Source organism: Nicotiana tabacum, chromosome 15, assembly GCF_000715075.1.
Source record: "Nicotiana tabacum cultivar K326 chromosome 15, ASM71507v2, whole genome shotgun sequence".
Taxonomy (NCBI): Eukaryota; Viridiplantae; Streptophyta; class Magnoliopsida; order Solanales; family Solanaceae; genus Nicotiana; species Nicotiana tabacum.
This window is the reverse complement of record NC_134094.1, coordinates 7496575-7509610: the sequence shown is the minus strand read 5'-3', so window position 1 is coordinate 7509610 and position 13036 is coordinate 7496575.

Sequence of the window (13036 nt, the reverse complement as noted above, 5' to 3'; positions counted from 1 at the left end):
AGGTGAAAGTGATACAAGAGCGACTGAGGACAGCACAAAGCAGGCAAAAGTCTTATTCCGATGTCCGACGTCGTGATCTGGAATTTGAGGTTAGTGATTGAGTTTTCCTGAAGATCTCGCCGATGAAGGGTGTTATGCATTTTGGGAAGAAGGGTAAGTTGAGTCCGCGGTATATTGGGCCATACAAAATTCTTCGACGAATTGGACGGGTTGCTTATGAGTTAGAATTGCCATCCGAATTGGAATTTATCCACCCGGTATTCCATGTATCTATGTTGAGGAAATGTATTGGAGACCCTTCTCGGGTCGTCCCCACCAAAGATGTACAAGTTACAGAGGATCTATCATATGATGAAGTGCCAGTGGATATATTAGATCGACAAGTCCACAAGCTGAGAACAAAGGATGTAGCTTCCGTCAAAGTATTTTGGAGGAACAAGAATATATAAGAAATGACATGGGAAGAAGAAGAGGAGATGAAGTCTAAATACCCTTACCTATTCCAGAGTGATGATAACGAGGATGCCGGGGGAAAGCGGGACGCATTATAAGGTGAAATGGCTCTATGAGGTAAGCAATAGCTTGTGAATACTTTTTTTTAATACAAAATGGTGATATGCAGATAATGTACATATCCATAATGCGTTGTATAGTCTTGTAAGGCCATTGGTTGGGTTTAACTGCTTGCAAGTTTGGCTAGTGTCCATTTTATAGGGGAAACTCAGCCGGAAATTTCCATCGGAATCCATGATGAGTTAGACTCCCCATAAACCCTTACATTTGAGGACGAATGTTCCTAAGGGGGGGAGTGTGTTACAACCCAAATTCACGTACCTTAGATCACGCCGTAAGTTAGTCGACGTAAATCCAAGAAGAGATTATCTTTGAGATGATAAGAAGTTAATCCTATTGGTTTTAAACGATACAAGGGTGTATAGGAGTGGTTAACAAGTATTAGAAGTTAAACGAATTAAGGATGTTGTAACCTGTATTTTCAGGTAAAACTAGAGGTGCTTAATTGTCCCAAGAGGTCATGTTTTAATGTATTTTAATCATATAATATCCGTATCATAAGTCTTGAAGTCAAGCGAGTTATGAAACAAAAGTCGACAAAAGTTGTCGCAACTTACGTTTATAATTTTACTTAAACTTTAGGTCAAATGTTACTATGTTTTTCTCCCAATGTACTTGGAATTACAGGTCGATCTACAAACCATATTGAAGATATATGATTCTAGTTTCCAACGCATTAAACCGTTCATCAATACGATCTCGGAATAGAGAGATATTCGCGTTTTCGCAAGACTGCGCCAAGAAGCTCTCTATGGGCCCCACATAGGCGGTTTAAGACATATGGATATATATAAGATTCCTCAACCCCGTTTTAAGTCATTATTTTTCAGTATATTCAGACCTTAGAACCCTAAAAACACTCTCTCAAGGTTCTCTCATGATCCAAGACCCAAACAAAGGGCAAACAACACAAATCAAGTGTCGGGAATCCCGTGGCGCTAGTAAGTTTCTTGTTCTTCTTGTTGTTGCTGATTTTTGTGTCGTTACAGATCGTGTGGGAGGTTGTTTTAAGTGTTTTATGTTCTTTAAATACTCCCTCAAGTTTTTAATATCAACCCTAGGTGATTTCAAGTCTTCTAAAGTAATTCTAGTGCCGAAAAACCCGAATTGATTGCAAGTTTCGCTTCCTTGTTCTTGTGGCAGAATTGGAGGGATATTTCGTGGAAAATTAAGGTCAAATTGGAGTCTTTATTTCCATTTAAAGGTAAGGAACCTCTTACTCTTCATATATTTAATATTATCCAAGTTTCGGCTAAGTTGTTGAAGCTAGAACTTGTGAAATATATATCGAAATGCTTGGTAGTAATGCTGTTGGTTGGTGGACTGTTTTGGGAGGCTCAATATGATTATTGTTGATGTTTTTTGGGCTGTTTGGTGATTGTATTGACTTGTGGGAATCATATAAATAGGGGAGGTGCTGTCCGTTTCATCGTAAAATAGGTTGCGGTCGATACATAATAGTTACGAGGCTTAAACGATAATGATAAGGTTATTTCTCTTATTGTAGACTAAGGAGTCGTGACATTTTGCATAGCTTGAGGTTGGGCAGTATATACAAGGTATGTGAGGCTATCCCCTTCATTCTTTTGCACGACTCCGATTGTACATAATGTAATGAACGAGCTTCCAAAGATACTCTACTCTTAGAAGCTAGCAGTACTTACATTGCTGCCCTTCTTATGGAACGATTGATGTTGATGTTACTTCTCTTATTCTTATGTTATCAATGTTGTTGGTAGTTCCTGATTCTTATAAGATTCTTGATGAAGAGTTAATCCTAATAACGTGTACGAAGGATACCGACCTTACGTCACTCCGAAAGGTTCAAAATGTGATTCCAATGAGTCCAGCATGCATCATATATATGTATCTATTTTACTCTATCGAGCCGCGCTATAGTCGGCCGGGTACGACACCTATTGTGCAACCACTGATCAGTTGGATTTTACCGAGCTTCATGTGGCCGGGTACGATTCTACCGAGCCCTATGATGGCCGGGTACGTTTTACCGAGCCTATTATGGCCGGGTACGATTTGATGATGGTGATGGCCATAGAGGCGTATGTTTTAAAAGTTTATGTATATATATATATATGTATGTATCATGTATTTCATGTATAGCCCTTAGAGGTACCCAGATGTCATAGGTTGTATATTCTCTATCCCTGTTTACATTACTATCTTACTTATGCTTTCCTGCCTTACATACTCAGTACTTTATTCGTACTGACGTCCTTTTTATTTGTGGACGCTGCATGTCGTGCTGCAGGTCCTGATAGACGGGTAGACGCAGCTCCCCCACCACAGTAGGCTGTCCAGTTCAGCGGTTATTGGCGAGATCCCTTCTTCGGATTTGCCGTGGTCTTGGTATGCGTTTTTCTTATAGACATTATGGGTATGTCGGGGCCCTGTTCCGGCAGTGTTGCAGCACTTATGTTCCTTTAGAGGCTCATAGATAGGTGTCGACTCATGTATGGTTTGGAATGCCTTGTCGGCTGATTTTTGTTGTATAGTCTTTCATCGCAGCATGGTAGCTCGTACCTTATATATAGTTTCTTGATAGTCTTGTCGTCCCATGTTATGTATGTTCATGCCATTATCTTTCATTGTTGGATGTTCATGATCCATGTCTACCATTTATATTGATCTTGTCGGCCCTTAAAGATAATAAGGAAGGTTAGATAAAATGTACGTTAGTGCTCGGCAAGTATGGCCCGGGTGCTAGTCATGACCCTCCAGTTGGGTCGTGACACATATAAGGAAGACCGACAAAACCACACAAGCTAGAACCCGACTGGGTTCCGAGACATCTAACCTGAGGAACTGATTGGCGAAAGCCTAAACATCTTATGTAAGTGTCCTCCCACTAACAGGAATACAAGCAATGCTACCCATACTCACCGCCTTTATACTCAAGGTATCATCCACTACATTGGCGTTCCCGGGATGAAACAAAATAGTAATATTATAGTCCTTAGTAGATCCAACCATCTGTGCTGTCTCAAATTTACAGCCTTTTGTTTGAATAAATACTGTAGACTCTAGTGATCTGTAAATACCTCACAAGACACACCGTAGAGATAGTGCCACCAAATCTTTAATGCGTGAATAATAGTTGCCAACTCTAAATCATGAACATGGTAGTTCTTTTGATGTGGATTCAACTGGCGCGAAGCATAAGAAATCACTCTACCTCCCTTCATTAATACACACCCAATAGCAATCTGAGAAGCATTACAATATACAGTATAAGAACCCGACATTGAAGGCAAAACTAGAATTGGAGTTGTGGTCAAGGTAGTCTTGAGCTTCTGAAAGCTCTCTTCACACTCATCCGACCACCTGAATGGATCACCTTTCTGGGTAAATTTAGTTATAGGCACTGCAATGGACAAGAAACTCTCCACAAAGCGATGATAATATCCGACCAAGCTGAGAAAACTCCAAATCTCGGTAGCTGAAGATGGCCTGGGCCAACTCTGAACTGCCACTATCTTCTTCGGATCCACACAAACCCCTTCGCTAGACACCACGTGTCCCAAGAATGCCAGCGAATTAAGACAAAACTCAAATTTGGAGAATTTGGCATTCAGTTTCTTCTCCCTCAACCTCTGTAATACAATCCTCAAATGCTGGGCATGATCTTCCTAGCTATGTAATACACCAGGATATCATCAATAAACACTATGACGAACGAATCGAGATACTGCTGCAACACACTATTCATTAGGTGCATAAATGTTTCTGGGGCATTGGTCAGCCCAAAAGGCATCAAAATGAACTCATAGTGACCATAGCGGGTCCTGATTGTTGTCTTTAGAATATCCGAATCCTGAATCTTCAACTGGTGATACCCAGACCTCAAGTCAATCTTAGAGACTAACCTCGCTCCGTGAAGCTGGTCAAATAAATCATTAATATGTGGTAAAGGATACTTGTTCTTGATTGTAATTTTATTCAACTGCCTATAGTCGATGCACATCTACATAATACCATCTTACATTTTCACAAATAGGACTGGTGCACCCCAAGGAGACACACTATATCTTATAAACCCCTTATCAAGAAGTTCCTTAAGTTGCTCTTTCAATTCTTTCAATTCATCTGGTGCCATAGGATACGGGGGAATAGAAACGGGCTTAGTGCACGACACCAAGTCAATACAAAAGTTAAAATCTCGGTTGGGTGGCATACCCGGTAGGTTTGCAGGAAATACATCCAGAAAGTCTCACACTGTTAGTACATAATCAATAGTAGGGGGATCTGCATCAATATCTCTCACAAAATCCAAATATGATAAACATCCCCCCCAACCATTCGTTGGGCCTTTAAGTAAGATATTACCCTGTTGGGAACAAAATATGGAGAACCTCTCCACTTGATCCTTGGGAACCCTTGCATCGCCAATGTCACGGTCTTAGCGTGACAATCAAGAAACTAAATTGACCTAGAAAGGTTCTCTATTCAGGTTGTCGGATGAATGTGAAGAGAGCTTTCAAAAGCTCAAGACTTCCTTGACCACAACTCCATTTCTAGTTTTGCCTCCAGCGTTGGGTGCTTATATTGTATATTGTGATGCTTCTCATATTGGTATTGGGTGTGTCTTAATAAAGGACGGTAGGGTGATTGCTTATGCTTTACGCTAGTTGAAGCCACATGAAAAGAACTACCCTATTCATGATTTTAAGTTGGCAACTATTGTTCATGCATTAAATATTTGGAGGCACTATCTCTACGATGTGTCTTGTGAGGTATTTACATATCACAGGAGTCTACAGTAGTTATTCAAACAAAAGGATATAAATTTGAGAGAGCAAAGATGGTTGGAGATACTAAAGGACTATGATATTACTATTATGTTTCATCCCGAAAAGGCCTATGTAGTGGCCGATGCCTTGAGTAGAAAGGCGGTGAGTATGGGTAACATTACTTTTATTCATGTTGGTGAGAGGCCACTTACATCAGATGTTTAGGCTTTAGCCAATCAAATCGTAATGTTAGATATGTCGGAGCCCAGTCGGGTTTTGGCTTGGGTGGTTTCTCGATCTTCCTTATATGACTGCATCAAAGAGCACCAGTACGATGATCCCCATTTGCTTGTCCTGAAGGACACAGTTCAGCACGGCGATTCCAAAGATGTTACTATTGGAGATGATGGGGTGTTGAGGATGCAAGGTCAGATTTGTGTACCAAATGTAGATCGGCTGCGTGAGTTGATTCTTGAGGAGACCGCAGTTTGTGGTATTCCATTGATCCGGGTGCCACAAAGATGTATCAGGAGGTATTGGTGGAGGAAGATGAAGAAAGATATAGTGGGATTTGTAGCTCGGTGTTTAAATTGTCAGAAGGTGAAGTATCAGCATCAGAGAACGGTTGATTGCTTCAGAGACTTGAAATTTTGAAGTGGAAGTGGGAGCATATCACCATGGACTTCGTAGTTAAGCTCCCACGGACTTCGAGGAAGTTTGATGCCAATTGGGTGATTGTGGATCGGTTGACCAAGTCCTCACATTTCATTCTAGTTGGTACTACTTATTCTTCGGAGCGGTTGGCCGAGATTTATATCCGCGAGATTGTTTGCCTTCCTAATGTGCCTGTTTCCATCATTTCAGAACAGGGCATGCAGTTTACATCACAGTTTTGGAGAGCAGTGCAGCGAGAGTTAGGCACACAGATGCAGTTGAGTACAACATTTCACCCTTAGACGGACAGACAGTCTGAGCACGCTATTCAGATATTGGAAGATATGTTACGCGCTTATGTTATAGTTTTCGGGGGTTCTTGGGATCGATTTATGTCACTTGAAAAGTTTGCCTATAACAACAGCTACCAATCGAGCATTCATATGGCTCCGTATGAGGCTTTGCATAGGAGACGGTGTCGGTCTCTAGTGATTTGGTTTGAGCCGGGTGAGGCTAGCAAATCGGGTACTGATTTAGTTCAGGATGCTTTGGAAAATGTTAAATTGATTCAGGATCGACTTCGCACGGCGTAGACTAGACAGAAGAGTTATGCTGACCGGAAGGTTCGCGATGTTTCTTACATGGTAGGAGAGAAGGTACTACTACGAGTTTTGCCTATGAAGGGTGTTATGAGTTTCGGGAAGAAGGGCAAGTTGAGTCTTCGGTATGTTGGTCCTTCTGAAGTACTTAAAAGGATTAGAGAGGTGGCTTATAAACTTGCATTGCAGCCTAGTCTATCGGGTGTTCATCCAGTGTTTCATGTATCCATGCTCCGAAAATATGTCGGATATCCGTCTCATCTTTTGGATTTCAGTACGGTTCAGTTGGATGGTGATTTGACTTATGACGTGGAGCCAGTGGCCATTATGGACCGGCATGTTCGAAAGTTGAGGTCAAAGAACATAGATTCAGTAAAAGTGCAGTGGAGAAACCAGCCAGTTGGAGAAGCTACCTAGGAGACTGAGTGGGAGATGCGGAGAAGATATCCACACCTATTTGAGACTCCAGGTATGATTCTAAACATGTCCGAGGATGAATATTTGTTTAAGAGGGGGAGAATTTAACGACCCAGCCGATCGTTTTGAGTATTATAGCCCTGTTTCCCAATTTACTGAATATTTTACGCTCAACTGTGATTATGTGATTTGTCGGGGAAGTTTCGGAATGAATTGCTACACTTAGTTTCAAGATTTAAAGCTTAAGTTGAAATAGTTTTTGGATGTTGACTTATGTTTAAACGACCCCAGAATAGAGTGTTGATGATTCAAATAGCTCTGTATGGTGATTTTGGACTTAAGAGTGTGTCCGGATAATTATTTTGAAGTCCATAGTTAATTTTTGCTTTAAATGGCAAAAATTATAAATGAAGGTTAGGTAGTTTAACTAGGAGTTGACTTTATTGATAACAGGTTCAGAATTAAGTTCTAGAAATTTTCATAAGTGCGTTATGTCATTTATGTCTTGCGTGAAAAATTTGAGGTCAATCGGACATGATTTTATAGGTTTCGGCATCAAATGTAGAAGTTTGAATTTGTTAGTTTTCGTTATACTTGAATTGGGGTATTGTTCTTGTTTTTAGTGTTGTTTGATATGATTTGAGGCCTCGCCTAAGTTTGTATGGTATTTTAAGACTTGCTGGTATTTTTGGTTAAGGTCCCGAGGGCCTCGGGTGGATACCGGATGGTTAACAAATCAAATTTGGACTTAAAACCACTGCTGGAATTTTTGCCTGTGGTGTAACAGCACCTGTGAAGATTTGATCGTAGGTGCGATACCGCATGTGTGCAAGGGCTATCGCAGAAGAGGCCATGCGAGGGACTGGGCAGTATGCGTAGGTGCGGAGTTGTTTTCACATCTGCGAAGGCACAGAAGCGGCTTGTCGATCGCAGAAGCAAAAAATGGGAGGGCAGCTAGTTCTGCAGAAATAGTACTGTTGCCCGCAGAAGTGAGTCCACAGAAGTGGACTTCTGTCTGCAAAAGCGAGAGCAGTCGTAGAAGCACAATCCTCTCTCGCACCTGCGAGACCGCAGAAGCGTATTAAGTGAGTCGCAGGTGCGGAACCCCTGGGCACTATACATTTCAAAGGGGTTCCGAGCTTTTGCCATTTTTGGACCTTTAGAGCACAGTTTAGGGCGATACTTGAGCGAGATTTCACGGGACTTCCTGAGGTAGGTCACTTGTGATCATTTTTAGTCAATAATATTGAATTATCATAGAATATTCCGACTAGATTACGTTTTTTTGAGGTGTAATTCGAGAATTTGGGCCTAGGGATTTGAAAATAAAATTTGAAGATTTGGAGGTCGAATTGGTGTCGGAATTTGTTAAAATTAGTATGGTTGGACTCGTGGTTTAATAGGTGTTCATATTTTTTAACTTTTGTTGGGTTACGAGACATGGGGCCCACTATTGACCTTTTGTTGACTTTTCGAATTTAGTTGGGAAATTTAGTATTTTCATATGGAACTGATTCCTATAATTTGTGTTGCAATGGACAACAAACTTTCCTCAAAGTGATGATAATATCTGGCCAAGCCAAGAAAACTCCGAATCTCGATAGTTGAAGATGGCCTGGGCCAACTCTGAACCGCCTCTATCTTCTTCGAATCCACACAAATCCACTCTCTAGACACCACGTGTCCCAAGAATGCCAGCAAACTAAGCCAGAACCCAAATTTGGAGAATTTGCATACAGTTTCATCTCCCTTAACCTCTGTAATACAATCCTCAAATGTTGTGCATGCTCCTCCTGGCTATGTTAGTACACCAGGATATCATCAATAAACACTATGACAAACGAATCAAGATATGGTTGGAACACACTGTTCTTTAGGTGCATAAATATTGTTGGGGGTTGTTCAGCCCAAAAGACATCACAATGAACTCATAGTGACCATAATGGGTCCTGAATACTATCTTTAGAATATTCAAATCCCGAATATTCAACTGGTGATACCCAGACCTTAAGTCAATCTTAGAATACCCTCGCTCATTGAAGCTGGTCAAATAAATTATCAATACATGGAAAATGATACTTGTTCTTGATTGTAACTTTGTTCAGCTGCCTGTAGTCGATGCACATCCATATAGTACCATCTTTCGTTTTCACTAACAAGACTGGTATACCGCAATGAGACACACTAGGTCATATAAACCCCTTATCAAGAAGTTCCTAAAATTGCTCTTTCAATTCAGCTGGTGCCATATGATACGGGGGAATAGAAATGGGCTCAGTGCCCGACACCAAGTCAATACAAAATTTAATATCTCTTTTGGGTGGCATACCCGGTAGGTTTGCAGGAAATACATCCAAAAAGTCTCACACTATTGGTACATAATCAATAGTAGGGGTATCTGCATCAATATCTCTCAGAAAATCCAAATATGATAAACATCCCCTCCCAACCATTCGTTGGACCTTTAAGTAAGATATTACCCTGTTGGGAACAAAATTTGGAGAACCTCTCCACTTGATCCTTGGGAACCCTAGCATCGCCAATGTCACGGTCTTAGCGTGATAATCAAGAATAGCATGACATGGAGACAACCAATCCGTACCCAAGATCACGTCAAAATCGACCACACTAAGCAATAAGATATCAACTCTAGTCTCCAATCCCCTAATAGTCACTGCACACGACCGATATACGCGATACATAATAATGGTATCGCCCACCGACGTAGATACATGAACATGTGAAACTAAGGACTTACGGGGCATATCTAGATAATGAGAAAAATAGGATGATGCGTAAGAATAAGTAGAACCAGGGTCAAATAAGGTGGAAGCATCTCTATGGCACATTAAAATAATACATGTAACCACTGCATCTGAAGCAACGGTCTTTGGCCTGGTAGGAACTTCGTAAAATCGAGCTTGACCTCCGCCTGATCGGCCTCCCCCTCTAAGGAGACCTCTAGATGGTGGAGCCCTACCCCGAGCTGGCTGAGCGGGAGGTGAAGCTGCTGGTGCCGGTATCATCGGCCGAGAACTCTGAGGTGGTACCCCATCCAATAATATGGGACAATCCCTCATGAGATGACTGAAGTCTTCGCACTCGAAACTACTCCTTCTATGGCGGAACTACTGCTCTTGATAACCTGAGGAACTCCCTATAGAAACTTGAGCAGATAAGGTAGGGTAAGAATTCTGCGCTGGTAATGCACTGAATGATGACTAACCCGGATGAGTACTGTAAGAACCGTGGCTAGCTGATGCACCGCGATGAGCTGGGCGGATCGTCTGAGCGGGCCTATAAGGTCGACCCCTGCTGTGATAGGACTGTCCTCGAGAAGGAACACCGCTGGAACTACTCGGACCACGAGGCCTCTTGGCCTCCCTTTCCTCACGCTCCTGAGTACGGTCCATATCTAGCCATCGAGCACTATCAACCACCTCGTCGAACCTAGCACCTGCTACATTTACCAGTCATAACAAAATGAAACTGCTGGTTGAGGCCATTAATGAACCTCCTAATCCTCTCCCTCTCAGTGGGAACTAACCAAACAACACGACGAGCCAAATCTGAAAACCTCATCTCGTAGTGGGTCATAGACAGGTCCTCCTGACGTAGTTGCTCGAACTGCCTGCGTAGCTCCTCTCCGCGGGTCTGCAACACAAACTTCTCTAAGAATAATATGGAGAACGCATGCCATAAAAATGCTAATGCACCAAATGGTCTGCTCCTCTCATAAGTCTCCCACCATCTGAAGATTACCTCGGTCAGCTGAGAAGTATTAAATGAGACCCTACTAGTCTCCAGAATACCCCCTATACTAAGAATCCACTGGCATTTGTCTAAGAAATCCCGAGCATCCTCTGACTCTGCTCCATTGAATGATGGAGGCTTGAGCCTCTCAAAGCTCTCTAGTCTCCTATGCTCATCATCACTCAAAATGGGACTCACCTGGGACTGAGCAGCTGCAACCAGCTGGACTGGTAGTACCCCCGGTATCTGAAGTCCCTGCACTACCTGTTATGGAATACAGGTGACAAGAGTATGGGTACCTCCCCTGGCCTGAGAAGTGGCTGGTGCGGCCTGAGCCAAAACTACCTGAGCAAGGCCAGTGCAAGCAGTCAATATCTGGGCCAAAGCCTCCTGAAGGCCTGGAATCACAATAGGCATGGCTCGTGCCTGAGCTGGTCCCACTGGCTCAACTATATCTGGAACCTGCTCCTGAGCTGGAGAACCTGGTGGGTTTACAAGTGCTGCTCTAGCTATACCTCGGCCTCTACCGCGGCCCCGACCTCTACCACGACCCTGTCCTTTCGTGGCCCTAACTGGTGGCACTAGTGGCTGGCCATCTAATCCGGTAGCACATGTCCTCACCATCTGTCGGAGGATAGAATAACGTAATTTCTTTTAGTTTCTGGAATCATCAAATTCACACGACAAGAATACAAGAAAGTGAATTTCTTTTCCTAAGGATTCAACAGCCTCTCGAAGATAAGTACAGACGTCTCCGTACTGGTTGTCAAGACTCTACTAAACCCGCTCATGACTCGTGAGACGTATGTACACTAGGCTTTGATACCAACTTGTCACGGTCCAAAATGTCACATGTTGTGATGGCGCCTATCTCAATACTTGGCAAGCTGATAACCTCAATAAATCACAATTAATCCTATTAAGTTTGAAAACATAATATTTATATTTAATAGAAAATCCCACAAATATTGATACAAATACACTTCCAAAACTCGGTGTCACTAGATACATGAATATCTAAATGACAACATTGTCTGACTGATAAAAAGCACTATCTAGAAATATAGAACAGTACAAATAACTGAAAGAAAGAGATTCAAGGTCTGCGGATGCCAAGCAGCTACCTCGATAGTCTCCAACAGATAAATCTCCAAAATCTAGCAACCGCCATATCTGGGAGTACCTAGATCTACACACGAAGTGCAGAGTATAGTATGAGTACAACCAACTCAATAAGTATCGTAGATAAATAAGGCAAGGTAAAAGAAGATAGGATTATATATGATACTAGTCACTTTGGTATGGTCCTGCCTTTATAAATCAACACAAAATAACGTTTACAACCGACTCCTCAAATACCCTGCTCAAATAATATCACAAAATGTAGAATAAGGAAAAGCAATTAAATCAGGTAGATGATCATGGGAAAGCAAATCCCACACACTGCACGGACAACTCACGTGTGACACGGACAACTCACGTGTCAATGATATCAATATATGGATCCGCATAGATAACTCACGTGCTGCACGAACAACTCACATGCCAATAAAATCAATATATAGATCCGCACGGACAACTCACGTATCGTACGGACAACTCACATTCCAATAGTATCAATATATGGATCAGCACGGACAACTCACATGCTGCAAAGACAACTCACGTGCCAATAGTATCAATATATGGATCTGCACGGACAAATAACGTGCTACTCGAACAACTCACGTGCCAATAGCATAATCCGCCTGGTATGGTCATAGGCGTTCTAACCGAACATATCATACTTGAGCAATTAAGAAAATATACATGTTTGTTCAAGGATTAAACCTCTATGTAGCCTCAAAGCTGGCTCAAAAGTTCACAACAAATGTTACAAATAGGGAAAATGTCATAGTTTTAAGCTTAGCAGTAAATTCTCGACTCAAAGGAACCCAGGCATAACCCAATCATGAATAAATAAATTCTCGGTACCTGTATGTGGGTTCATTCCCACACCTGTGCACATCCAATAACATGTAGCTATAATAACAATTCACGCAACTAGTGCCTTGACCGAGTTTAAATATGATACTACTTCCAACAAATTGAATCACTACGCTAGTAAGCTGTTGCCTCGCGAATTGTCCTCCGAACGCCTCGAATCTAGTCACAATTAATTAGATACAATCAACACAAATTATAGGAATCATTTCCATATGAAAATATTAAATTTCCCAATTAAATCTTAAAAGTCAACAAAACGTTAACAGTGGGTCCCACGTCTCGTAACCCGACAAAAGTTACAAAATA